This window comes from Desmodus rotundus, chromosome 9 (genome assembly GCF_022682495.2).
Source record: "Desmodus rotundus isolate HL8 chromosome 9, HLdesRot8A.1, whole genome shotgun sequence".
Taxonomy (NCBI): domain Eukaryota; kingdom Metazoa; phylum Chordata; class Mammalia; order Chiroptera; family Phyllostomidae; genus Desmodus; species Desmodus rotundus.
In genome coordinates, this window is record NC_071395.1 from 101,079,054 (window position 1) to 101,105,369 (window position 26,316).

The window sequence follows — 26,316 nt, forward strand, 5'->3', positions numbered from 1 at the left end:
TGTGTGGAGATTTACGTGGCAGAAATCTATTGGGGAGTGGTCTCCGGAATGAGAGTGGTCTTGGAAAACAGTAAGAGGGTAGGGGAAGCAGGATGGAGCAGAGGGAGGAGGGGAAGCGAGAAGCAGTTGTACCGGGGGCCTCAGCTGGTCCTACAGGGAACTCTGGAGTTGAGATGGCCATTTAGAGTTGTCTCAAATTTAGACAAGAGGACTGAGCCTTTGTAGCCCTGCACTGACCAGTCACTGGGAAGCCACGTAAGCTTGGGCGAGGCAGAGGACAGCATTGCATGCGAATAAATAAAGCCTGAGTGTTTACTAACATAAACGATGCCTGGAGGACAGCTGTGAGCCATCAACCACCAACCCTCCCTACAGCTGGAGGAATGAGAGCTGCGGTTTGCACCAGGGACAGAGAGGCTGCACCCTCAGCATCCACTACTCCGAGGAGGAGGGCCAGAGAGGGGGCTGAGGACAGAGGGGAGGGACAGAAAGACACCAGGTTCTTAGTGGCTTCCTTTGAGCTGCTGGATGAAACTTTGCCTGAAGCCACATTTCCTTTGTACTTTTCATTGAAACACGCAAGCAAATTCTCCTTTTCATTTAAGGCAGGTGAGTTGGGCTTCCTATCACTTGCATCATAAAGAATATCCATGGCCTACGAATCCAAGGGCAGACATTAATGGCTTATTGTCTTTCTAAAAGAACAGAAGCCGAGGTTGAATTGGAAACTTTTTTAGTAAAAATGATATTTATTTATTTTTTGGATTGTAGTATTACCTGAATATGGAGTGAGAATTCTGCATGGAAATCTTTACAAGCTTATACTGCAGTATAATTTGTATTTGTTTGAGCACTTTATTAATATTTAATTTTGTATCATTTCTTGAACTAATTTATTGGCACATTTTTAGCATTCCACCGAGAGACTTAACATGCATCACATTAATAATAAATGGTATGGGGCTTTTTATGTTTATTTGCTGAGCTATCATTTAAAGATAATTTTCTATGACAGGGCATTCTAAATGTATGATTCAAGGTAAGCCTTGCTTAATGTCCGCTTCAGCGCCCGACAGGGAACACAATGGGGTTTTAATTGTACTCATGTCTCAGAAATTGTGACAGTGCTTTCTGTCACTAACTCCTGGGCAGTGCACCTCTTCATGAAGTGTTTTCAGCCACCCATGGAGGAGCAGGCTTGCTCAGACAAGAGCTAGAAGCTAAAATGGAACTACAGAAGCAAGGTCATCAGATGAAGCAAGAAGTTTTCTTGTGGGAACCAGGTCAGGACAAGTTTGTCAGGGTGGCAAGGACCTGAATTCTGCAGGTGGCCAATATCTCTGTCACCAGGCAGTCATGCCCCAGTCACCTCCTGAAAAAACACAAAATTAACTCTTTCAATAAGTCACATTCACAAGTAAGAAATTCAAAAGTTATGTGGAAGAGAGAAAATAAGATAATGTGTGTCGAATGAAGATCAGCCTGCAAGATAAACTTTAAAATAGTTCAAAATTCCTAAAAACCTTTTTAGCAAAACACATGAATTCTAAAAACAAATGCAAAAATGATTTCCTCCCCCCCCCCCCCCCCCCCCGCCCGGCCATCTCCCTCCAATGTTTCTGTAACAGTCAAGATTCTTTTGATTGCAAGTGACAGAATCCAGTACAGAGGACAATGCAGGGTAAGTTTGTTTTGTTACAAAGTAAAAAGTGTAATTCTTCCTCCCCTCCCCCAAACCTCATTCCCACTTCCAAGGGGACCCTCGAAGGCTGGGCTAGCTTTTGTTCTGGGAGCCCATCAGCCCTCTCCTGATAATGGCACCTCTTTCTTTTGGAGCTAATGCACCCAGATCCCTGTACCCCGGTGGGGGTGCTGTCAATCACAGTGCCCGGCACAGTGCAACTGAGGTGGTCAGGTGACTCAGGCTGGGCCCGGACCTCTCTTAGCAGCACATTCTGTGATGGTTCCAAAAGATGGACATGTGAAGATGGCTGGTCAATCAGAGGCCTTCCGTCTGAAGGCCTAAAGGCTGGTCTTGGTACATGGGGTTTACTGAGCAATGTGATGGGAAGGGGCGTGTGCAGAATTGTGGTTAGAAGCCCAGAGGGAAGCCAAACCATTCCACAAAAGGAAGGAAGGCTTGGAGGGAGGCCCAGGGGGGAGTCAGGATGAAGGAAGCAGAACTGGGGGAGCTGAGCACTGCCAGGGGCTGCCTGGGGAGGGTCAGAAGAGAGTCCTGAGGGACCAGGAAGAAGATGTGGGTGGCAGAAGAAGACTCTGAGGAGTTTGCTATGGAGCAAGCGAGTGATGTACAAACCTCCTGCTCAGTTCTCTCTGCGAAACATTCAGTACAAACCGCACTGCTCAGTAATGCCAGAGAATGCAAGACTGGCGTGGGGCAGCAACAGAGACGGCCTCCAAGGCCAGGTGACATCGATGCAGTGACCTCTCACAGTCACGCAATAAGAACAGAAGTCTCCTTCCTTAATATTCTGAATCTCGTCCACGTGGAAACAACGGCCAAGTCCATACTTAAAGGGGACAGCTTCACTGTCGTGACTGAACATTGGTTCTAGGAGTTCTGTCCTCTGCCCTTCGGGAGGGTGGCACAGATGGCAGGGCAGAGAGCTCCTCAAGCCCTGTGCCCCTCTGTGTGTCGGGGGGGGGGGCTCTGCCTTTTGTTTCCATGCTGTGCCCACCAGGCAGACTAGTGGGAAGGTCACTGGTTGCCAAGTTATGCTGGACATTGCTGGGCAAAATTATCACCACCACCGGTTCCATCACCTTTGCCTTATTCTACTCTTCTCCTTCCCTTGAGGGCTTGGACGAGAGTATTTGAGTAGGAATCAATGAAACCTGAGCATTTACTAATATGAAACATTAGCAGGAACGGTCTGGTTCTAGTCTACAGGGAGCTAGAGGAGAAGGGCCTGGCCTCTGAGCTCTGCGCTTGGACGGGGACCAGCAGGAGGGTGCGCGTGGGAGACTTGGGCCAGGGGCAGGAGGCCGTGGCACTTGGCCATTGGTGGCACTGTCCACTCAAGCAGCCTGGACTAACTGGGTCTCCAAAGGGGCAACTTGGGCAACATCATTTACGAGGTGTTCTAGCATGTGGCACAGGACTAATGCAGAATGATGCCTAGTAAAGTAGGATTCACTGTATCTATTGCGTGTCTCCTGGGAGGGCACAAAGCCCCAGTGGCCACCAGCCTCGTGTAAGAAAATAGCCCTGTGCATGAAGACAGCCAGTTGGCCCTGGATGAGCTAATAATGGCTGAGCCACACACCACCCAAGTGGAGCCTCCATGTTGGATGGTGATGGAATCGTCTCCTTGGGAAGGTCAAAGGTGGAGAAGCAGAGATAAGAAGAGGGAGCTTGGGAAAGCTGTGAGACACCTGGGAAGGGGAAGAGAAGCTGAGCTTGACCCCAGCCTCTGCTTTCCTATTCTGACAATTGCTGCTTCCCCCACCTCCACCCCATCCCCTTATTGCTCAAATTTCTGGAGTCACAACCGGTCCCTGCTGCCAGAAAGAGCAGGACTCACACGTTCCCTGGCCTCTTGGCCCCTTTCAGAGAGGGCAGCAGGCACCTTAGCTTGGCAGGGCTCATCTTGGGAGCCTCTCTAGCTGAGGGCTCGCTGGGCTCCCCCCTTCTAAATGTGCCCCCACCATCTGTTGGATGATTCACGCCCGGCTGGATGCAAAGCTGGGGCTCCATTTGGGTCTTTGGACTTGAATTCATTCCAAAATCAAAGGTGTCAAGTTTAGTGGCCTTAAAATTCTGGAATCTCTTTGGGAAATGAGAAGCTTGTACAATCTTTTGATGTGCCACCTATTTTTATTAAAATGTGAAGAAGGTTCTGAGAAACGGCTGAGATGACTCCTTCCTCAAATAGGCCAGGGCTCCTCTGGACCAGAGACTGGGCTCTGCTGAGCGGCTCCTGCCCACAGACTCACTCGTCCCCTTCCTGGATCGGCTGCCTTCCATCCTTCCCTCCTCCGTCCCTTTTTAATCTTTCTCCATTTTTCAACTTCAGGTGTAGAAATCTGAGCTAACCATATGCCACAGTTTATGACGCTCTAGCATCTCCTGTGCATGCAGGGCTCCTGTCTTGCTTGTAATTATTTATTCTCTTTATCTACATCCCCCTTTGCCATTCTCCATCCCCTCCTCACCGTACACAAATATTCTAGTCAGTCTTTTTAAAAAATTAAAAACATATATGTACATGTTTTAGAGAGAGAAGAAGGGAGAGAAAGAAAGAGAAACACTGATGTGAGAGACAAACATCGATTGGTTGCCTCCCATATGCACCCCAAACAGGGGTCGAACCCACAATAGTTAGATGTATGGGATGGGCTCCAACCTACTGAGCCACAATGGCCAGAGCTAGTAAGTGAATCTTTTAAAGAGTATTGCTATTTTGTATTTTGAGTTCTACACATGCATACATTTTAAATGTTCATAAATGGTATTGGATTGTATTTCTCATTTCAATTTTCACTTGTCCCCCTACCCAGTACCAAGTTTCTGAGATTCGTCCATGTGGCTCTGGGTGCGTCTCACCCGTTGCTTCAAACTCTGCAGAGTTCTCTGTGGTGTGTGCGCTGGGCACTCCCCACTGGCCCCTCAGACCCACTTTCCACCTTGCTCTGTGCTCTGGGAAGCTGAACTCTGTAGACTGTATCTACCAGGTTTCCTTTCCTTTTAGCTTCCAGTAGGGTTTGGCCTTTGGAAGGTGCCATCAGGAGATCAGAGGGGGAGGCCACGTGTTTATCTGATCTGATGGAGGGGGGACCAGTGGCTGCATTCCTCCACCAACGGTCACAGGCCACAGCTCAAGCCCAGAGGCTGGTCCCTGCCCTTGCCCCTCCAGACACATGAGCTTCTCTGTCCCTGGTTGGAATCTCAAGAGCTGCCCACGCCTTGTACACGATCCCAGCACCGGGCTCACCCCAGCAGCCTGTTGAACCAGCATCCTGACTGATTCCACGTGTACGCACCATATTGGTTCCTCTCTGCACGCCCTGTGGGGGCTCCGCATCACCTCTAACGCCTCGCCACCACAAATGTCTCTGGGACACACCTCCTCACTCTTTCCTTTTGCCTCCGGTCCTTTGCTTTCCAATTGCAGTGCATTCTTCTAGCTCTTGAAGCTGGGGCATCAGGATAACTGTTCTTTCTTGTCGTCCTGCCCCACTAACATGGCAGTTCTTCCCCTGCGGCAAGTTCACCCCCAGAGGACCTTTGGCGATGTCTGGAGCTGTGTTTGGTTGTCACGATCGGAGGTGGAGGTGGCGAGGTGCTAGGGAATTGCACATAAATTCCCTTCCATGCACAGGACAGCCCCACAACAAAGAATTCCCTGGTCCCATATGTTAGCAGTGCCGGGACTGAGAAAGTCTGAGTTAGCATAACCCTACTTTGGACTTTAGACTAAATCCTCCCTTGGGGTTTTTGTTTGTTCCAGGGGCGGTAGTGGCAGAGCTCCTTAGATCTCAGTGCTTCTGAGTGACAGGAGACTTGCTGGAGAGGACCTCCTGGCCTCTCGCTGGAGAGGACCTCCTGGCCTCTCTCCGTCCTCTCCCTCAATTCCCCCAGGGGAGGAGCTGGCACCAGGGAAGCCCATGATTGGGAGGACCTTGTCTAGCTCTGCCACTGACGGGGGTTACGTTGGCCTGATTCTGGGGTGCAGGGCTAGGAAACTGCTCTCGTTGCTTACCTCAGCATGTGCTCCTCCAGCTGCCGCCATAATGAAGCTGATGTTTTCAGTGCCACCCGCCGAACATCTGTGCCCATCTCTCATTTGGTTCATTCAGAACCGGGGGAGGGAGGGTCATGCAATGTAATTGATTGGGACCTTTCAAATCCCAACTGTCACTCTCACAAGCCTGAAGCCTCCCCTCTGCCGCAGGCCAGTTCTGGCAAATGCCCAGTAAGGCAGTGGGATTGAGAGCGCTAGCCCACTCTTAGGGCCCCAGATTCCTCTGCGCACTCGATCGGAGGAAACTTCACTCAGTTGGATTTAGGTGGAGAAGGAGTGTGTGAGTTCAGTATGGGTGGAGCTGAACACAGGGGCTCAGGGGCTGTGGTGGGAACCCATGCCTCTCTTCCCACAACTAGGCTTCTCTCTTCTCAGGCAGGCTCTCCCTCCAGGTGGCCACCAGCAGCAGCCAGGCTCTGCGTTGCAAGTTCAAATCCTGCTGAAAACAGAGGGTGGTTTTGTCCAGCATCCCCATCTTCAGACCCATCCTTTTAAAGCCTGCAAACGAGCACATTATCTTAACTAGCCTGCCCCTTCAGAAATGACCTGCAGGCCAAACTCCACCTCAGCATCTGCTTCCGGAGGAGACACCTCACACAGCCCTTCCTTCCTCTCTCTTCTGCTAGCAGAGGGCTTGGACCCCTCCAGGGGTGCAGTTCAGAGGCACAGATGATGGAGAGAGTGGGAAGGCTCTGACTTCACTGATGCAGTGACCCAGCCGCTCTGCCCTCTGGACGTGGGGACATGCTCCTGGCAGCACTGCAATGAGGCAGCCCGCAGGAGATGACAGCGCTCCCACCGCTGGGAAGCCCGTCCTTGCCCAAAGCCGGCCGAAGTCAACAGCCCTGCCTCTCTCTAGACCCAGGTTGCTCCCTGGGACAGGCCTCCGCTTAGAGAGAGGTCTCCTTGAAAGGAAGACGAGTGTTTCCTTATTTTGTGATTTAGACCTTTTAATGACTAATGTGACACTGTTTTGTGACTTGAAGGGACTAGAGAAAGGATGACCAGAGTTTCCGGGGTTCTGCCTGGGCTTTTGGCCAGGATGGGAAGAGCTAGCTGGGTAGGAGTGAGAGGCTGTGGGAGACCATGGTAAAGCTGCTTCAGAACGATTGTTCCTTAGGTGTCCTGCTTGTTTGGTTTCATAGGACCCGTTAAGGGTATCTCTGAGGCAAGCTGGCGGCCCTGGGGTAGAAACCCCCCAGTGCCCTCGGAGATAACATGCTGGAGCCAGCCCCACGAGTCCCTCCCTGCCAGAGGAGGCAACTGGTAAAGGAACCCTTGACTAGAAAAGACATAAAAAGCTGGAGGGGCTGGTGAGAACCTGACTTTGCATTTGTATAGCCAGAGGCAAAGCCCTTTAGACAAAACCTCCAAACATTGAAAGATGAAAGGTGTCATCAGCTCAGCAAGATCAAGGGGCCCTTTGGAGACAGATCACTAAGTGCCAGACACCACTGAGAGCTTCCCTGGTGCAGGACCAGGTCTAAGCATTGTCCTCAGCAGGGTACTTACACCTCCTCCGCTGAAGTTCAGTTACGTTGGGTTTCTGTTGCTTCCAACCGAAAGCTATGAGGGCATAGGGATGAGCTGAATGGAATCGGGCCAGGGCCCCTGAGGTGGGGCCTTGGGTAACTATCTCCCATCACACTATTAGGGGCAGTTGTGCCCATCATTCTGAAGGGGGCCGCCACATTACCACTGTGCATTAAGGTGCCGAACATTCCCTGGCCACCTCTTCTGAGGTTGTCAGTGAGGAACCATTTTGACCAGCTTCCTGGAATGGGGAGGGGCTTCCGGGGGAGGGGGGTGAGAAGGGACACAATATAGCTTCTACGTTCTAGAAGAAAGTGGAGGAGGAAATCACTCATGTCTAAAATCTTCCTTTGAAAAGTCTGTTCATACTAGGCTGTGCACGGGAGACTTTTAGGGCGGTGCAAATGCTCCGTAACTGTAATGGTGGGTCCAGGTCACTATCCATGTGTCCAGACCTACAGAATGCACCGCAGAAAGGGTGAACCCTATGCAAACTGTGGGGTTTAGTGAATAATATAATGCACCAATGTTGGCTCAGTTGTAATAAAAAACATGAGTAACTGGGAAACTGTGGGTGTGAGGTGATGGTGGGAGGTGTGGGGACTTCCTGTACTTCTCATTCAGTGTTTCTGTAAATTTAAAACTGCTCTAAAAAACAAAATCTATTAATTCATTAAAGAAAAAACACCAAATCTATTAATGCACAGTCATATTTCTAGTCTCTTCCAGTTAAAAACCATAGTGACTGACTACATGTCTATTTTCTACAAAGAAAACCATTCAAAATGAAATAAGTCCCAACTTTATTATAAAATCAGTTATATAGGGACTTCCAGTCAAGATGGCGGCATAGGTAGACATGGCTTGCCTCTTTGCCCAACCACAACAAAATTACAACTAAAATATAGAACAACAGTCAGAAATCTAGTTGAGTGGAAGTCTGACAACTACAGAATTAAAGAAACCACATCCACCCAGACTGACCCACAGAACCAGCAAGCTGGTATCATACCTGAGACTCCATCAGCCTGGCTAACACTGTTTGACCCACCTTGAAGATCCCAGAGACTCCATCCCACCCAACTTACAAGCCCATCCAAGCTACTTGTCCATATGAATGGCTGGTCTTGGCTCATGCTGCACAATTTCCTAAATCCTCTCAAACAAGCAACACCTGTCTTCAGTGATCTCCAGGACTGGCAGTAGCAGCAGCCGGCTTGAATTCATAGCTTGGCTTCACCTGGGAATCTTGAAGCCCAGCACAAGTAGTAGCTTTTTCAGTTTGCTTTATAGCTCAGGCAGGGTGGCCCCAGGCAAAACACAGGTGGGGGCTGACCTTGGCCTGCACCACCCGGGAAACTCCAGAGCCTGCGCACCCAATGGACATCTACAGACCACGTTGGAGCACCACCATCCTGCCCCTGCACAGCTGATCCTCCACAGAGGGTGGAGGTTGGTGGTCAGTGGTCACAGCCAGTCCTTGCAGCTGAATGACCTGGGTAGATCGCTCCCATTGACTTGCCAACAGCAACCAAGGATCAACTACAAGAGGAGGGTGTACTCAGCCCACACGAAGGGTGCACCTCGAGTACCCATTTTGGGTGATAGGAGAGGCTGTGCCACTGGACCCTACAGGACACCAAACTACATTAGGCCACATTACCAAGACACAGAGTCAAAGCAGCTCTACCTAATACATAGAAACAAACACAGGGAGGCTGCCAAAATGAGGAGACAAAGAAACATGGCCCAAATGAAAGAACAGATCAAAAGTCCAGAAAAAGAGCTAAAGGAAATGGAGATAAGCAATCTATCAGATACAGAGTTCAAAACACTGGTTATAAGGATGCTCAAGGAACTTAGTGAGGACCTCGACAGCACAAAAAAGATCTAGTCAGAAATGAAAGATACACTAATTAAAAGAACAATTTACAGGGAAACAACAATAAAGCAGATGAAACTGAGAATCAAATCAATGATTTGGAACATAAGAAAGAAAAAAAACAACTACTCAGAACAACAATAAGAAAAAAGAATCCAAAAGAAAATGAGGATAGTATAAGCAGCCTCTGGAACTTCAAGAGTTCCAACATTCACATCATACGGGTGCCAGAAAGAGAAGAGAAAGAACAAGAAACTGGAAATCTGTTTGAAAAAATAACGAACGAAAACTTCCCTAACTTGGTGAAGGAAATAGACAGGCAAGTCCAGGAAGCACAGAGAGCCCCACACAAGATGGATGCAAAGAGGCCCATCCCATGACACATCATAATTAAAATGCCAAAGGTTAAAGATAATCTTAAAAGCAGCAAGAGAAAAGAAATTAGTTAGTTATAGGGGAGTTCCCTTAAGACTATCAGCTCATTTCTCAAAAGAAACTTTGCAGGCTAGAAGGGATTGGCAAGAAATATTCAAAGTCATGACAAGCAGGGACCTATAGCCGAGATTGCTCCACCCAGCAAAGCGGTCATTTAGAATCGAAGGGCAGATAAAGAGCTTCCTAGACAAGAAAAAACTAAAGGTGTTCATCATCACCCAACCATTGTTATATGAACTGTTGAAGGGACTTATTTAAGAAACTGAAAAAGATCAAAACTATAAACAATAAATGGCAGAAATACATAGCTATCAATAATTGGATCTAAAAAACAAACTAAGCAAACAAGAAGAACAGAGACAGAGTCATGGATATGGAGAGCGTTTTGATGGTTGCCAGATGGGATGGGCATGTTGGGGAATGAGTGAAGAGGTGAGGGGCTTAAGAAGTACAAATGGGTAGCTACAGAACAGCCAGGGGGATGTAAAGTACAGTATAGGAAATAGAGTAGCCAAGGAACTTGTACGCATGACCCATGGACATGAACAATGGTAGGGGGATTGCCTGAGGGAGTGGAGGGTGCTGGGTGGAGGGGGGCAAAGCGGGAGAAATCAGGACAACTGTAATAGCACAAACAATAAAATATAATCTTTTAAAAATCAGCTATATACACATAATCTTGAACTGACACAGACACCCCCCTTGACTTACAAGCTGACAATGATCCAAAGTTTGCCCAAGGGCTCATTTTCACAGTTCCAACAATTCAATTATTTATCTTAGAAAGATACCAGAGCCTTGGACAAACAAGCTGTATGTATCAAGAGCTCTGAGAAACAAATGTACCTACTTGTTCCCGCCTCAGTCTCCTTGTCCAGGACATTCTTTGCCAAATAAGTCGTGATTCCAACTTGGATGTGGGGAAGTTTATAAACAGAGAGGCGCACAGACTCACAAATGCTTCCTGGAACAGTATAGCTCAGCAGTTAACAAGCAGAGGCCTTGTGGCCGCTCCCAGTCTCCTCCCTAAGCTGCCTCACCCCACTCCTTTCCCCATTCGTCTCCAGTCCACATTCCAGGGTGCCTCCTCCATGCAGACAGCTGGGGTTCTGAAGCGAGGGGAGGCAGTCCTCTCTGTCCTTTGTTAGCAAGCCTGTTCCTCTCACAGCCTGGATTGGCACCTTGTCCTGGGTCCTCCTGCAGGACAGTCTCCTGGTCCCAGCTGTCACACAGCCCAAACCCCATCACCCTTCCTTGCAGGTAATGGTTTTACTAGCAGTCACTGTTGCAGTGTTTCCAGAGCTCTGTCCATAAGTAGCCAGCCTGCTCCCTGCCATTCATTTGGGGACCACACAGTCGTCCTGTTACCAAAATTGCCCTTTCCCAGCTCTGCAAAGGGGCAGGGGAGGTACTTGTCTTCTGAGAAAGATCTGAGCAGCCACCTCCACACCTCCCTGCCTCCCCAAGAAGCTCTTCCTTTTCAGAATCAAAACCCCTGATGTCAGGTCCTGCCTCCAGGTATCAGAGATTAAGGTCACAGTCCTGCCTCACGTGTGCCCACCCCCTGCCCACGGACACCTTCCCTCCACCAGGGTTGGGAGACCACCAGTCATCTCAGTTCCCCTGATGGGCTCTAGGGCCAGGCGACATGGGTCCTGATTCTGGATCTTCCTGGGTATAGCTGAGTGACCTTGGAGAGATCACAGAACCTCTTAGAGCCTGGGGTTCTCATCTGTAAGATGGGATAAGGTTACACCTACCACCTAAGGTTAAGGAAAGTGCTTGCTCAGCACATGGCCTGGCTCCTGCCAACACCTGGGAGTCACAGTAACATTGTCATCTATTCTGACTTGTCCCCAGAAGACGGAGACTCTTCCCCCAATGTCACCTTGCTGGGCTGAGGGCTGGGCAGGCCTGAGCTGCACCTTTATTGACATTCCTACCCCATTAGCTTACATGCTGTACTGTGTCCTTGAACTTCTGCAGTTTACAGGTGTTTTACTGAACACCAAAAGGCTGCAGCTTCTCGAGGCCCAGATGGGACTGTCAGCCGGCAAACCAAGGATGCCTGTGGATGGGCTTCTGGGGACAACCGTGGTGTCATACCCATGTTTTGCCCACATTCTCATGGCAGGTGTGTGGAGAGGCATGGTAGGACCAGAGCTGGCTGCTCCTGTCCTCCGTGGAAACTGCAGCTGGGCCGAGACCCTCAGGAACACATCCACACATCTCAGTTGGTAACGGCCTCTCATTGACCCATCCGTGGGTTTTGGATGAGAGAGCAGGTGACTGCAGCCTCTTTGGGGACTCAGTGAAGGCCACCCGAACACATACCCCCTTGGGCTCTTCACAGATACTGCCCCCTCTGTCTGCAGCCTCTCCCACACAAGGCCACCCGAACACATGCCCCCTTGGGCTCTTCACAGATACTGCCCCCTCTGTCCGCAGCCTCTCCCACACACGTGTGCGTGTGTGTGCACATGCGCACAAGCAGAGCCTGGGCTTAACAACAATGCTGCTCCATCCTTCAACTCTTACCTTAAAAGCCACTGTCTGGCAAATGGTAGGCTCTGGCCTGCTTTCCCTTGACCTGTCCTAAGGTGTTAAAGTTCTCCCGACCCCTTAGGAAGGGAGTGAACACCCTGAGGGAAAGGGGGGGCCAAGAATACCAGGCCTCCACTGCGGCTCTACCTGGTCCTACCCAGGTACAGTATAATGCCTTCCGGTTCCACCCAGGCCATTGGCTTCCTGTTCCCGCCAATCTGAATTCCTCACACTTGGCACCTTGTAAGTCACCTGCTCTTCTTATAAAACCTCTGGAAATTTCTGTGCATAAAGCAACAGAGAAATCCCCAAAGACAGACAGACTGATTTGACTATATCAAAATGTAAAACTTGTGAAGTTTTAAACAAACAATAAACAAAGTTAGAGGAAAACTACCAACCGGGAAAATATTTGCCACTAGTAGGAGGGATAAAAGATAGTATATTCAACAACTATTCATTGAAGACCTACCATTCTCCAGGCCACGGGGACGGGAATTGAAGGCTAGAGGAGCGGTTTACTAAGTAGCCTCGTGTTGCGCATGCGCACTCACTAAATGCTCGACAGTGTCTGGGTGGACTTCCAGCAGAAGGAACCCTGTGAAGAACTCCAGGAGGGACAGAGTTTGGAACGGGGGGAAGGGCTGAGGGAAATGGCTAGACCACAGACAGCGAGGGATCAAAGCCAGGAGGTGAGGGTGGGGATGTCAGCAGTAGCCAGAGCCCCGGGGCCTGTAGACCTTCTTCTGTTTTATTTTTTTATACTTTATCCTAAGAGCTATGGGAAACCACAGAAGGATTTTAAGTAGGGGTGACAGGATTGAACTTGCCTTTTGCCAAGCTCACTCTGGCTGGTGAATGGGTGAATGGCTGAGAGGAGGGTAGGGAGAGCCTTGAGGAGAACTGATAGGACAAATAGCTATTGCATGAGGTCAGGTGAGAGGCGGTGATGGCTGAGAGTAAGAGGTGACACAGCCTTCAGGTGACCATACCTGGCCAATAGGTTAACTGCAATGTGGTGAGAGACACTGAGTCAGAATCACCCGTCTAAGTCACTCCCAGGTTTTGACCCTCAGAAACAGTGTGACATAATAGGGATTTGTTTTTGTTTGAAAGATTTTGTTTATTTTTAGAGAAGAAGGGAGAAAGGGAGAAACATTGATTGATTGCCTTTTTTCATGCCCCCAACTGGGGGTCCTGGCCTGCAACCCAGGCATGTGCCGTGACTGGGAATCCAACCAGCGACCTTTCAGTTCACAGGCCGGCACTCAATCCACTAAGCCACACCAGCCAGGGCATAAAGATTTGTCTTTTAAACTGCTAAGCTTTGGGATAACTTGTAATGCAGCAACAGATAACTAATACACCTGTGACTCGTTTCACTCAATTTTTTTCATCTAGCAAATACTCATTGAGCAACTATTATTTCAAAAGAGGAATCATCCATAAGATCTTAAGTAAAAAGCAAGAGCTACAAGAGAATATGGGGAATACAACCTGATTTTTGTAAAAAAAAAAATGTACACAAAGGAAATGTTTAGAAAGATGTTTAGACACCACAATGTTTATTGCTTTCCTCTTTAAATTGTCCTGTGTTGTCTGAATTTTTTTACAGTGAGCATGTAGAACTGTTCTAAGTGGGGAAAAAAATAATGTGTTTTTCATTTGGGGAAATACTGTAAAAGCATTTTAATGAGCCCTCCTAGGGAAGCTGGAAGTTGGACGGCAGTGTGTTTAAAAATCACAAGCTCTGACGCACATACCAATTGCTTGGGGATCTGTTAAAATGCTGGGCCCCATTCAGCAGGTTTCCGGTGGGGCCTGAGGGCCTGCATTTTTCTAACAAGCTCCCAGGCGGCACCCAGGCTGCACTCTGAGTAGCCAGTATCTAAAGCTAACCTGGATTTAGAGCTCAGGGCTCTGGGTTCAAATCCTGACACTGTACAGAAGGTGTAGTTCAGCCTTGGGAAAGGCTCAACTGCCTTGCTCTTGATTTTCTTTTGTGGAAGGAGGTAAGGCTAGATCTGTCATGGTCAGACCTCCTTCTTTTGACATGGAGCCCCTCAGGGTGCTGAAATGGACCTGGAAGCCAGTGTTGCGAGCCTCGCCACCTACCTCTTCAGTGGGGCAGGCCCGGGTGTCCAAGTCAGTGGGGAAAGGGGCTGAGTCCCTGCTGTTCACGCATCCCTGGCTTCTATCCCTCCATGTCCCTGCAGTCTCTCTTTTCTCCAGGCGATGGCAGCAGAGGACAAGAGTCCCAGAGGAGCCTCCTGCCACCTGAGGGTGACAAGTGGGCATTTGTAAATGTTTATTCATGTCCTTTCAAATGGTTACAAGATGAACTGGGCCAGTTCAAATTCACACTGTTTTATTTGTTTAGGATTTAGGCTTCAGCTCCACCCCCACCCACCCCTGTCCCCTCCCCGTCCCGAAGATTTTATACTAAGTGGAAGAATTTGGGATTAAAAAATACAACAAAAAACCATGCGGAAATCTTACTGGTGCCTGAGCCGAACCACAAGTCTGAAAGTTAGTCTTCAGATTCAAGACAAGTGAGGTCAAAGGAGAAGGTCGTGGCATGCTGGGCCAGGAAGGGGGTGTTGGCTGCGTGCTGTGCCCGCCAGGCTCGCTGTGGCTGGAGGCATCCCAGCCTCACCACCCTGGCAGTTATCACCCCATTTCACACCCGTGGAAACAGATCCAGTGACACCCAGCGTGATGACCGCTGGCCCTCCGTGTACGTGGCAGAGCTGGGACCTTTTCCTGGCCTCCCTCTGCTTTCCTTGGGTGACACGATTTTCACTGTCTGGCTCAGCTGCCACACACCTCTCTGCAGGGCAGGTTCTCTTTTTCCCTTGAGATGAAATCCATCAGACTGAATTCAAGTGGCCTGGGCCTCCGCGGGCCATGATTTCCTGGTCAGGAGTTCAGGCCACAGACTCTGTGTCCCAGATTGGTGGGTGCTAAATCACGTCAAAGGGTGAAGGGACAGGCTCAGCCCTATTGTTTCTGAGCGTTTCCTCCTTCCCAGCCACTCTGACCTCCTGGGAGTTCCTCCAACACACAGCCACGCCCCTTCCCCCTGGCTTTGCTTGCGGCTCGTCCCTCCTGATTTCATAGCTCACCTCCTTGCCTCCTTCAAGTCTCTACTCAAATGGCGCTTTAAGGGGCCCCCCTGGCCCCCTGGTTACAATCGAATCTGCTGCACAGCCCTGATCCCCTCACTTGGCCCTCTTCTCCCATCACACTCTTCACCTTCTAGTGTACGACATCGTTTATTTATGTATTGTGCTTACTGATTTATCTACATGCGTTCTGTGTTGTTACTGCTATATGGAATGGGAATAATGTTCATTTGAATATTGACTTCTTACTACTACCGTTACTGTCCTGCCTTCGGGGAGGCAGGGCCTTTTGTCTGTTCACCGCCCCACCCACAGAGCCTGAACTAGGGACTGCCATGAGACAGGACGGTAATCATGAATGAATGAATGAACAAGTGGATGGACGGATGGATGGATGAATGAATGAATGAATACCTGGGTTCCCTTGATGGTTACATGTCAGACACTCCTGGGCTTCTGAGAGAACTAGTACCCAATGGACAAATAACACACATGTGAGACTGAGACATGGACATGCAGCTGACATGGGGGGGACACATGACCTACAATGACACACACTGGACTAAAGCCTGACAGAGCCTGGAAGGAAACGTGTGATGCATGTATAGACACATGTATGTGATACATGTAAACCAAGTGACAGGAGGCTGAGCGCACTGAGGGCACGTGATGGATGAGGCAGTACAAGTGGTGAGCACGTGGAAGGGAGGCGTGTCACGGCCCGTAGGAGCGCTCCTGCACACACCTCCTGGGCCTTCCTCGCTGCAACCCAGGGATGCCTTTGCAGAAGCAGGAGCCCCTTCCAGACAAACTGCTTTTGCTTTAAAAAGAAAAAGTAGAATTTCTTCCCAGAAATATTCTTATGCCTGTACCCTCTCCCCAGAGTTCAGAGATGCTTAAATTTTATTATTATTCCTTTTTTCTTTTTTTTCTTTTTTTGCCCTGAGTTCCTTTCGCCATCTGGCAAAGTCTACAGACCCCTTCTTAGAATGATGCATAAATACCTTTCAATGTATAAAATAAAAGACGTTAGAATAAAGGAAACTTAAAATGCAATGATCAAAATATTTGGGGAAATTGTGGTAAAATAATGCATGTCCTTCTTTATAAAAATACTAAATAATGAGATCTAGCAGTGAGTCGAATAATTAACTGAATTTTAAAGTAGTTCTGAATGTAAATGATATTTCAGGTCATTTGCAACGACTGTAAGGCGATTAACAACATCTGTGGCCTCTGCGTGACAACCCACTGCCACACCAACTCTGCCAGGGCTTGTTGCTTACCTTCATGATGGCGGAAAGCTGAATTCCTGTGAGTGTCTTGTGATACCTTTCCCGCTTCAGCTCGCGGACTCCCCGAATTCTGTCCCGGAAGCCCTCGGGAGCCCATGCACCTCGTGTTTGGAGCCTGCCCTTCAGCCATGCTGCAGAGCTGCAGGCAGCTTGTGAAAACAGTCTATCCTGGTTACAGAAATTCAGCTTTACGATTCTTCTCCGTCAAGGAGGTATTTAAATCTTAGTGAAGAAGAGCGGTGGACCGGCCAGGTGCGATTTTGGTTGGGTTTGGAAGGAAGAAGAAACAGAAGGTCTTCCAGTCAGGCATTTCACCCCCTGACACCGAGCACCGCAGGAGGTCGGAGCCAGCCTGCGGCTTCCTACCCTTCCTGATGCCCCCCCGTGAGCCTGTGGGTCTAGTCCAGAGGACCTGGCGGGGCTGGTCCCAAATAAGAGCTAAGAAGGAAATAAGCCCCAAAGAAGAATGTGGTCTGCCACACAGGTTGTGTTTGGGAGCTCTGAGGAACCTGGTAGGGACAGACCATTGTCACTGAAGAGTTCTGAGGGATTGCTAAGCCCTCCTGACATTAAACTTCTGGTTTTCATGGTTTGTTCTTAGGATTCTAAGGGCCCCTCAGTGCTTTCTCTGGGAACGGAGGCTCTGAGAAGCTGCCCTAGGGAGTCCTGATGTTTCCCAGGTAAAGGAGACTCAAGGGATGGATCCGTTCCCGGTGTGAGTAGCAGATATATGGAAACTAATTTGGTGTCAGTACATTGTGGGTTTTCTAGGACAGTTCTGATCCTGAAGATTCTGTGCTATTAGCAGGATATGTGTCCCAGTTTGGGGCCTGGGTCACAGAGTAGCCATACACGTGGGCCAGGTTAATGTTCTGGACATGTGGGAACATTCTTTGCTATTTGGAAACTTTTACTAGAGTTTCCGAATCGTATTTGTTGGTCCAACTCAGGCAGACAATTATTCTTCAGATTAGGAAAAGCACCTTGAAGAACATGTCTGTTCGTGGAAGGCTAGCCCTCAGAGGAATGGAAAGTCTTACATAAAAAGAATTAAAATGCTCTTCGGAGTGGGCTACAGGCTGGCGTGTGGGGTTCATTTGGGAACACAAGGGAGGAATAGAAACCCAGCGGCAGGCAGGGCCCAGGGAAGCACCAGGTGAGGCAGGTGCACCAGGGGCAGAAGGCTGCAGCCTTGGGGTCAGGGATGGCTACAGGCAGCATGTATGTGTTTGAGATGTAACCCTCTGGGCAGGCTCTGCAGAGGGTGGGGTTTGGGGCTGCTTAGAAGTTGCCAGTACCATTTGACTGTGGGAGGCCCAGAGGGTAACTGAAGACAATGAGCTGGGAGGTGTCAGCGACGGTGGCTTCTTTTGGGTCCCCTGAGGTTCCTGGGTGGTGGCCAAGGGATTCTGCCTGTTCTGGGTAAAGATATGCCACACCCTGGGGCTCACCGCACCACTTCTTCCCCAGCCACTGCTTCCTGGAAGCCCGTCAGAGTTGCCTCCCAGAGTTGTAAAACCTGCTTTGAGTGAGGCAGGTCACTGGGACCCACTAATGCTGTTGCTGTGGAGACAAGTTCTTGCTTGGCTACAGGTACTATCTTGCTTGACATTTCTGGTTCAAGGTATTGAGTCATCTATTTATTTACTGTCTTAAGATTTTATTTATTTATTTCTAGAAGGAGGGGAAGGAAGGAAGAAAGAGAGGGAGAAAAACATAGATCGGCTGCTTCTCACCTGCCCCCAACCTGGAACCTGTCCACCCTCCAGGCATGTGCCCTGACCAAGAATGGAACCAGCAACCCTTTGGTCTGCAGGACGACGCCCCACCCACTGAGCCACACCAGTCAGGGCTGTTGAGTCGTCTACGTGGCAGTGACCACTCTTTCACCCTTCCGTGACATGTGGCTCAGGAAGAACCAAAACTCCTACAGACCCGCCAGGGCCCATCACCCCTCTCTGTTACTCCAAACCTTCAGGGAAAGTCAGGAACTCACAACTCTGTCTCCGGCGCTTGGGAGGAGGGGGAAAGGTAGAAGGGTTGTGTGTAGGGTGGGGCGAGGGAACAGGGGGAGACAGTCAGCTGCAGGACCCTTAATGGCACAGCTATGCAGAAGGGGCATCTAGACTCCCCTCCAAACCATCTTTTTTTAATATTAAAGGTAAGGCGGGGGAGACCTCAGTCACCTGGGGGACCCACAACCATCTGACACTTGAGTGGGTCTCTGATCTCCCTTTGGCTTTGGTTGGGAGAATATTTACTGGCTCAGTTTAATCTGAGTCCTGCGTGAGAGTCTTGCAAGGAGACAAAGATGTCCTTTGATCCTGTCCGCCTCGTGTGACAGCTCAGCCACAGAGAGTGTGGTGTCCTTTGAGTCTCCACCTCTAACAAGTCCAACTTTGTTCTTCCCATTCTCCATTTCCTGTGCCAACCCTCCACATCCCAGGTCTCTAGTTATGTTCGGATGGTCTTCTATTTTTGTCCTTCCCCTTGGTTTGTAGACAGGGGGAGGCCCAGATGCATCTCCCTCCAGCCGAGGACTTGGGAAGCCTCTGACAGGCTTTGGAAATGCTGCGTGGCGCTGAGTAGCAGCGACCGTGCAGGAACGCATGGAGCTACAGTAGGGACAGTTGCAGTTCTAGCCTAGCCACTCACAAACCTTGCAGCCCGAGGGAAGTCATAACCTCTCTCAGAATCTGTTTCTTCATTGTAAAGGGAGGGAGTTGGTCTAGTAGGTGACTCTGGACTCTTTTGATGGCAAGTGACAATAAACCAACTAACTCACAGTAGCTTGAGCAAAATGGGGCACGTATTAGCTTTTGGTTGCCAAAGCAGGGTAGGGGAGCCAGGCTACGGGAAGGCAGCTGGGCCTCAGCAGTCAGGCATTCGACAGTCATCAGGACTTCCTCTCTGTCTCCTCTCTCCACTTTCCTCGGAATGTTGGCTTCTGTCCTTCTCGCTCACCCAGCTGTTTTCACGTAGTATCGAGCATGGGTCCCAGTGGCTCCGGGCTCTCCATCGAAAGCCTTGCTACCTGAGCAATGTACATATTAAACAGACTCACTGAGTTCCCAATCCAAAATTCTCATGTAAGGGCTCTGATTGGCTTACACTGGAAAAGGGCCCACCCCTGAACTAGTCAGCTGTGGCCAGAGAGGCAGAGCTACTTTGTGAGAAATGTTCCCCAGTCTCACACTCTTTATGAGAATGGGGGTGAGGGGCAGGTAGAGACAATTTCAAGAAAATCCAAGAAGTCGGGCATATGGGAAAAATGTGCAGTATAACAAATATGGAGTTTAATTGTTGGTGTGAGTTCTGCTATTGCTGTGTCAAAATGTGAAATTTTCTTCTTGAGCCTCTGATCAAAGTTCTTAACATCCTTGGTTCTGATAAAATGTGGGCCGGAAACGATGGCAAGTTTTGAATAAATTATTGGTCAAATCTCCTGAGTTTTCTCAAATGAATACAATTAAAATATAATTCTGGGAGAACATGGGAAGATGATGGGGTAAGAAGTACCATGAACTACCTAGACAGCGATCGAAGTTGCAGAATCTGTCCGATGTTACTATTTTGCAACTCTGCAGTCTATCAAAGGCTCGCAACTTTCAGAGGAAGGCTGGGACAGTAACTTGCAGTTACCTTCAGTGAATTTCAGCTCTTAGCACCGTAGCAGCTGCCCATCCCCCACCCTCAGCCAGGTGGCAAGCAGCTGTGCTCGTGTTCCTGGAGCAGCTTGCGCGCAGCTTGCATGCAGCTTGCTAGAACCAGAGTGGGCGAAAAGGACCCTGTCATCCAAATACCAGGGATCTGTGTTCTGATTGCTGACTGCTGCTTCTGATCTCAGAGGTGTAGACCAAGAGGAGGGGGAGCCATTCTTATTGTCCCCTTTCACTTCCCTGCTGTCATGGAAGTGGATTTCAGGGTATTTAAAGGACCAGTATCCTTCTCTCCTCATCATTTTTCTCTTTTTTCCATTTTGAGAGCCAGGAATGAAAGACCAGGACATTCAAAAGCAACTGCATATTCAGAGAAAATTAGAAAGTGACCACATGTGCCCAGGGCAAAGTCCAGACTCAGAAAAAATCTGAGAAGACCTTAGGTTTCCACTTTAGGCTGATCCTTGGCACAGAGGCAACCTACAATTAAAAAAAAAAAACCAATAACAAAAAAGAGCAAACCCTGGAGAGGGGGAGACTCTGATTTCCAGGGTCACCACATTATTCAATTCAAATGTTCAGTTTTCAACAAAAATCACCAGGCATACAAAGAAACAGGAAAGTATGGTCCATTCGAGGGGCTGGGGAGAGGAAATAACAACAGAAACTGTGAAAAACACCTGATGGCAGGTCTACTAGACAAAGATATTTTTTTAATTGTCTTGAAGATACTCAAAGAGCTAAGGGGAGATGTGGAAAAAGTCAAGAAAATGAGGTATGAACACAATGGAAATATCAATAAAGAGACAGAAAACTTAAAAAGAAACCAAAAAGAAATTCTGGATCTGAAAACCGCAATAGTTAAAACGAAAAATTTTGCCCTGGCTGGTGTGGCTCAGTGGATTGAGTGCTGGCCTGCAAACCGAAAGGTCACTGGTTCGATTCCCGGTCAGGGCACATGCCTGGGTTGTGGGCCAGGTCTCCAGTTGGGGACATGTGAGAGGCAACGGATCGATGTTTCTCTCCCTCTGTCTCTCCATCCCTTCCCCTCTCTCTAAAAATAAATAAATAAAATCTTAAAAAAAAATGAATATTTTACCAAAGGGATTCAAAAACAGATTTGAGCAAGCAGAAGAAAGGATGAGTGAACAAAGAATCAGTATGACAATGAAAATTATTGAGTCTGAGGAACAGAAAGAAAAAGATTGAAAAAAGTAAATGGAGCTTAAGAGACGTATGGAACAGCATCAAGTGGACTGCCAGATGCACGTGGGATTCTGCAAGGCGAAGAGAGAGAAAGGGGCAGAAAGAATATTTGAAGAAATAATGGCTGAAAACTCCCCAATGTGATGAAGTACACAAATATAAGTATCCCAGAGGCTCAATGAACTCCAAGTAAGATGCCAAAAAGCCCTACACCTGGACCCAGGAAGATTTATAATCAAATGTTTGAAAGACAATGTCAAAGACAAAATCCTTAAAGCAGCAAGAGAGAAGTGACTTGACATTGTACGACGGAGTCTCAGTCGGGTTCAGCAGACCTCATCAGAAAGTGGGAGGCCGGGGGTCGTGGGCTGTTACACTCAAAGTGCTGAAAGAAAAAAAAAAACCTTTTCACCAGGAATCCTCTATCTGGCAAAACAGTCCTTTGCACGTGAGGAAGAAATTAAAACATTCCCAGATGGGCCAAAGCTGAGAGAATTCGTTGCCATTAGACCTGCCTTGCAAAAACGCCCAAGGGAGTCCCCCTGGGTGAAGGGGGAGGGCCCTAGACAGTGACCCAAAGCCTTATAAGAGAACGAAGACCCTAATAAAGTCAAATACATGGGCAATTGTAAGAGTTAATAATATCATAACAATAGTTTTACTACCCTTTTGTTTTCTACATGATTTAAGAGACAAGTACATTAAAATATTATTAGGCAAAAAGTTAGTATCATTGTAACACTGGTTTCTAACACCACATTTTGTTTTCTACACAATTTAAGACACCAAGACATTTAAATGAATTATTGTCTTATACACACAATGTATAAAGATGTGATTTTGTGACATGAACAACCAATACAAGTGGGAACAAAGCTGTAAAAAAAAAAAGCAGAATTCTTTTATGTTATTGGAGTTAAACTGGGATAAATTCAAATAAGAGTGTCATAACTTTATGATTTTAAATGTAATCTCCATGGTAATTACAAAGAAAATAGCTATAGAGTATACACAAAAGGAAATTAAAATGGAGTTTAAACATTTTACTACAAAAAATCAACTGAAAACAAAAGAAGACAGTATTGTAGGAAATGACAGACAAAATGCTGTAAGACGTACAGAAAACATAGAGCAAAATGACAGAAGCAAGTGCATCCTTATTTGTAATTACTTTAATGTAAATGGATTAAACTCTCAAATCAAAAGATAGAGAACAGCCAAATTGATAAAAAACAAAAAAAACCCCAGGTAATTATATGCTATCTACAAGAGATTCAAAGACACAAATAAATTGAAAGGATGGAAAAGATATTCTATGCAAATAGTAACCAAGAGAGAGCAAAGGTAGCTACACTCATAGTAGGGAAAAAGAAGACTTTAAATCAAAATAGGTTACAAGAAACAAAGAACATTATATATTAGCAAAAGGTTCAGTACAGCCAGAAGATATAACAATTCTGTGTTCATTCACTTAATAACAGACCATTAAAATATACGAGGCAAAATCTGACAAAATTGAAGGGATAGACAGTTCTACAGTGACAGCTGGAGACTTTAATACCCAATCTCAAGAATGAATAGAACAACCAGACAGAAGATATGTAAGCAAATAACACTTAAACCACACAATAAGCCAACTAGATCCAGCAGAACCAATATCCTTTATGAACATGGATGCAAAAATCCTCAACAAAATATTGGATTGGCCAAAAAGTCCACTCAGCTTTTTTCCATAATATAAAAGACATATTTTTCATTTTCACCAAGAATTTTATTGATTTGGGTATTTCGAATATGTCAGCCATCTCCCACTATTGGTGTCTAGTGGGTAGAGGCCAGGGCTGCTGCTAAACATCTTCCAATACATAGGACAGCCCCACAGCAAAGAGTTATTTGGCCAAAATATTAGTAGTACCAAGAAACTTCGCAAACCACTTTTGATATGTTTGATCAGTCATAGCACCTTCTCCGTACTCTGCACAAATCTTTTTTGCGTTTCAGTTGCATTTTTACCATTCTTGAAATAATAAAGCATAATATGCCAAAAATGTTGCGTATCGTCTTCCAGCTTCAATATTAAAATGGCTGCATGAAATTCACCAATTTTGCTGTTTTTTTCTAATGCACACTGATATGACAGCTGTCACAATGCAGTCTAACAAAATTGTTTAGAATGAAGTTAAAAACAACTAAGTGTTACTAGAGCCATCGTACGAAAAAAACTAAATGAACTTTTTAAGCCAATCCAGTACTAGCCAAACAAACTGAGCAGTATATCAGAAGGATTATATACTAAGACCAAGAGGGATTTGTTCCTGGAAAGTAAGATGAGTCAACATACAAACACCAATCAATGGAATACATTACACTAAAAGAATAGAAAGAAGCACGTCCACATGATCATTTCTTTTGATGCAGAAAAAGAATTTGACAAAACTCAACACCCTTTCATGATAAAAACATTCAGCAAACGAAGCATAGAAGGAAACTACCTCAACATAATAAAAGCCGTATTCTAAAAACCCACAGGGAACATCATATTCGGTGGTGAAAGACTGAAAACTTCTCTAAAATCAGTGGCAAGGCAAGGATGCCCGCTTTTGCCACTTCTACTCGACACAGGACTAGACGTTCTAGAGAGAGCGGTTAGGCAAGAAACAGAAATAAAAGGCACACAAATTAGAAAGGAAGAAATAAAATTATCTCTGTTAGCAGATGATATAATCTTATATGCAGAAACCCCTACAGATTCCACACCACAAAAACCCCCAAAACAAAAAAACCCTGTTGGAACTATTAAATGAATTCACTAACGTAGCAGGATACAAAATGAACTCACTAAAATCAGTTGCATTCTTTATTTTATTTTTAATTTTTTTCCGTTACCACTAAGTCCCCTTATATCCCTCCCCCACTGCAATCACCACACTGTTGTCCATGTCCATGAGTCCTTTTTCCTTTTTGCCCCATCCCTCCACCCCCCACAACTTTAGCTGTTATCCTGAACTCTCTGAGTCTGTCTCTGTTTTGCTTTTTAGTTCAGTTTGTTCATTAGATTCCACATATGAGTGAGATCATATGGTATTTGTCTTCCTCTGACTGGCTTATTTCACTTAGCATAATGCTCTCCAGGTCCAACCATATTGCTTCAAAGGGTAAAATTTTCTTTTTTATGGCCAAGTAGTATTCTATTGTGTAAGTGTCTCATAGTTGTGTTTTTTTTTTTATATAAGAGAGTTCATTTATTTATTCTTAGAGAGAGGGAAAGGGAGGGAGAAAGAGAGGGAGAGAAACATCAATGTGTGGTTGCCTCTCAACATGCCCCTAACTGGGGACCTGGGCCACATACCAGGCATGTGCCCTGACTGGGAATTGAACCAGCGACCCTTTGGTTTGCAGGCCAGCACTCAATTCATTGAGCCACATGAGCCAGGGTGCCATGGCTGTTTTATCCAGTTATCTACTGATGGACACTTGGGCTGCTTCCATATTTTGGCTATTGTAAATAATGCTGCACTGAACATAGGGATGCTTATGGTCTTTTGAATTGGCATTTTGGGTTTCTTCAGATATATTCCCAGAAGTGGGATCACTGGGTCAAAAGGCAAATCCATTTTTAATTTTTTGAGGTATCTCCATACTGCTTTCCGCAGTGGCCTTACTGATCTGCTTTCCCACCAACAGTGCAAAAGGGTTCCCCTTTCTCCACATCCTCACCAGCACTTGTTGTTTGTTGATTTACTGATGACAGCCATTCTGATAGGTGTGAGATGATATCTTATTGTGGTTTTAATTTGCATTTCTCTGATGATTCATGATATTGAACATCTTTTAATATGTCTATTGGCCATCTGTATGTCCTCTTTGATGAGGTGTCTATTCAAGTCCTTTGCCCATGTTTTAACTGGGTTGTTGGGGTTTTTTTGGTATTAAATTTTATACGTTTTTAATAAATTTTGTATATTAATCCCTTATCAGATGTATTGGTGAATATATTCTCCCTTTCTGTGTGCTGTCTTTTTATTTTGTTGATGTTTTCCTTTGCTGTGCAAAAACTTTTTAGTTTGATATAGTTCCATTTGTTTACTTTTTATTTTGTTTCTCTTGCCTGGGGAGATATATCCAATAAAATATTGCTACAAGAGATATCCGAGATCAATTGCAATCTTATACACTAACAACGAATAGTCTGAAAAAGAAATTATGAAAACAATTCCATTTATAATAGCATCAAAAAGAATAGTTTGAAGTTACCCAAGGAAGCGAAAGACTTGGACAAAACAGCAGCAAGAGAAAAATCAGTGAGTTACCTACAGGGGAGTTCCCCTGAGACTGTCAGCCGATTTCTCAAAAGAAACTTTTCAGGCTCGAAGGGACTGCCCAGAAATATTGGAAATCATGAGAAGCAGGGACCTACAGCCAAGATTGATCTACCCGGTAAAGGCACCATTTGGAATCAAAGGGCACATAGTTTCCCAGACAAGGAAAAACTAAAGGAGTTCATTATCACTAAACCCTTATTACATGAAATGTTAGAGGGACTTATTTAAGAAAAAGAAGATCAAAACTATGAACAAAAAAAATGGCAATAAATACCTATCAATCAACAATTGAATCTAAAAAACAAACTAAGCTAACAAGAAGAACAGAGACAGAATCATGGATACAGAGAGCGTTTTGATGGTTGCCAGATGGGAGGGCGGGATGTGAGGCAATGGGTGAAGAAGTGAGGAGTTTAAGAAGTACAAATAAGACCCTGGCTGGTGTGGCTCAGTGGGCATTGGCCTGCAAACTGAAAGGCTGCCAGTTCGATTCCCAGTCAGGGCACATACTGGGGTTGTGGGCAAGGTTCCCCAGTTGGGGGCACGCAAG

At 46.8% G+C, this 26,316-nt stretch overlaps 1 long non-coding RNA gene across 2 annotated transcripts; it reads right to left on the bottom strand.

The window, feature by feature from the left end:
• Positions 1 to 748: 748 nt before the first annotated feature.
• Positions 749 to 10,594, bottom strand: LOC123477933 (uncharacterized). Of its 2 annotated transcripts, none has more exons than XR_006652971.2 (3): positions 10,466 to 10,594; positions 5,724 to 6,201; positions 749 to 1,372 (listed from the first exon to the last, which is right to left on the bottom strand). It is a non-coding gene; the product is annotated as an uncharacterized lncRNA (long non-coding RNA). The 2 variants fall into 2 exon arrangements; XR_006652972.3 differs by having other exon boundaries at positions 5,724 to 6,204; positions 10,466 to 10,593.
• Between the last annotated feature and the right edge of the window lie 15,722 nt (positions 10,595 to 26,316).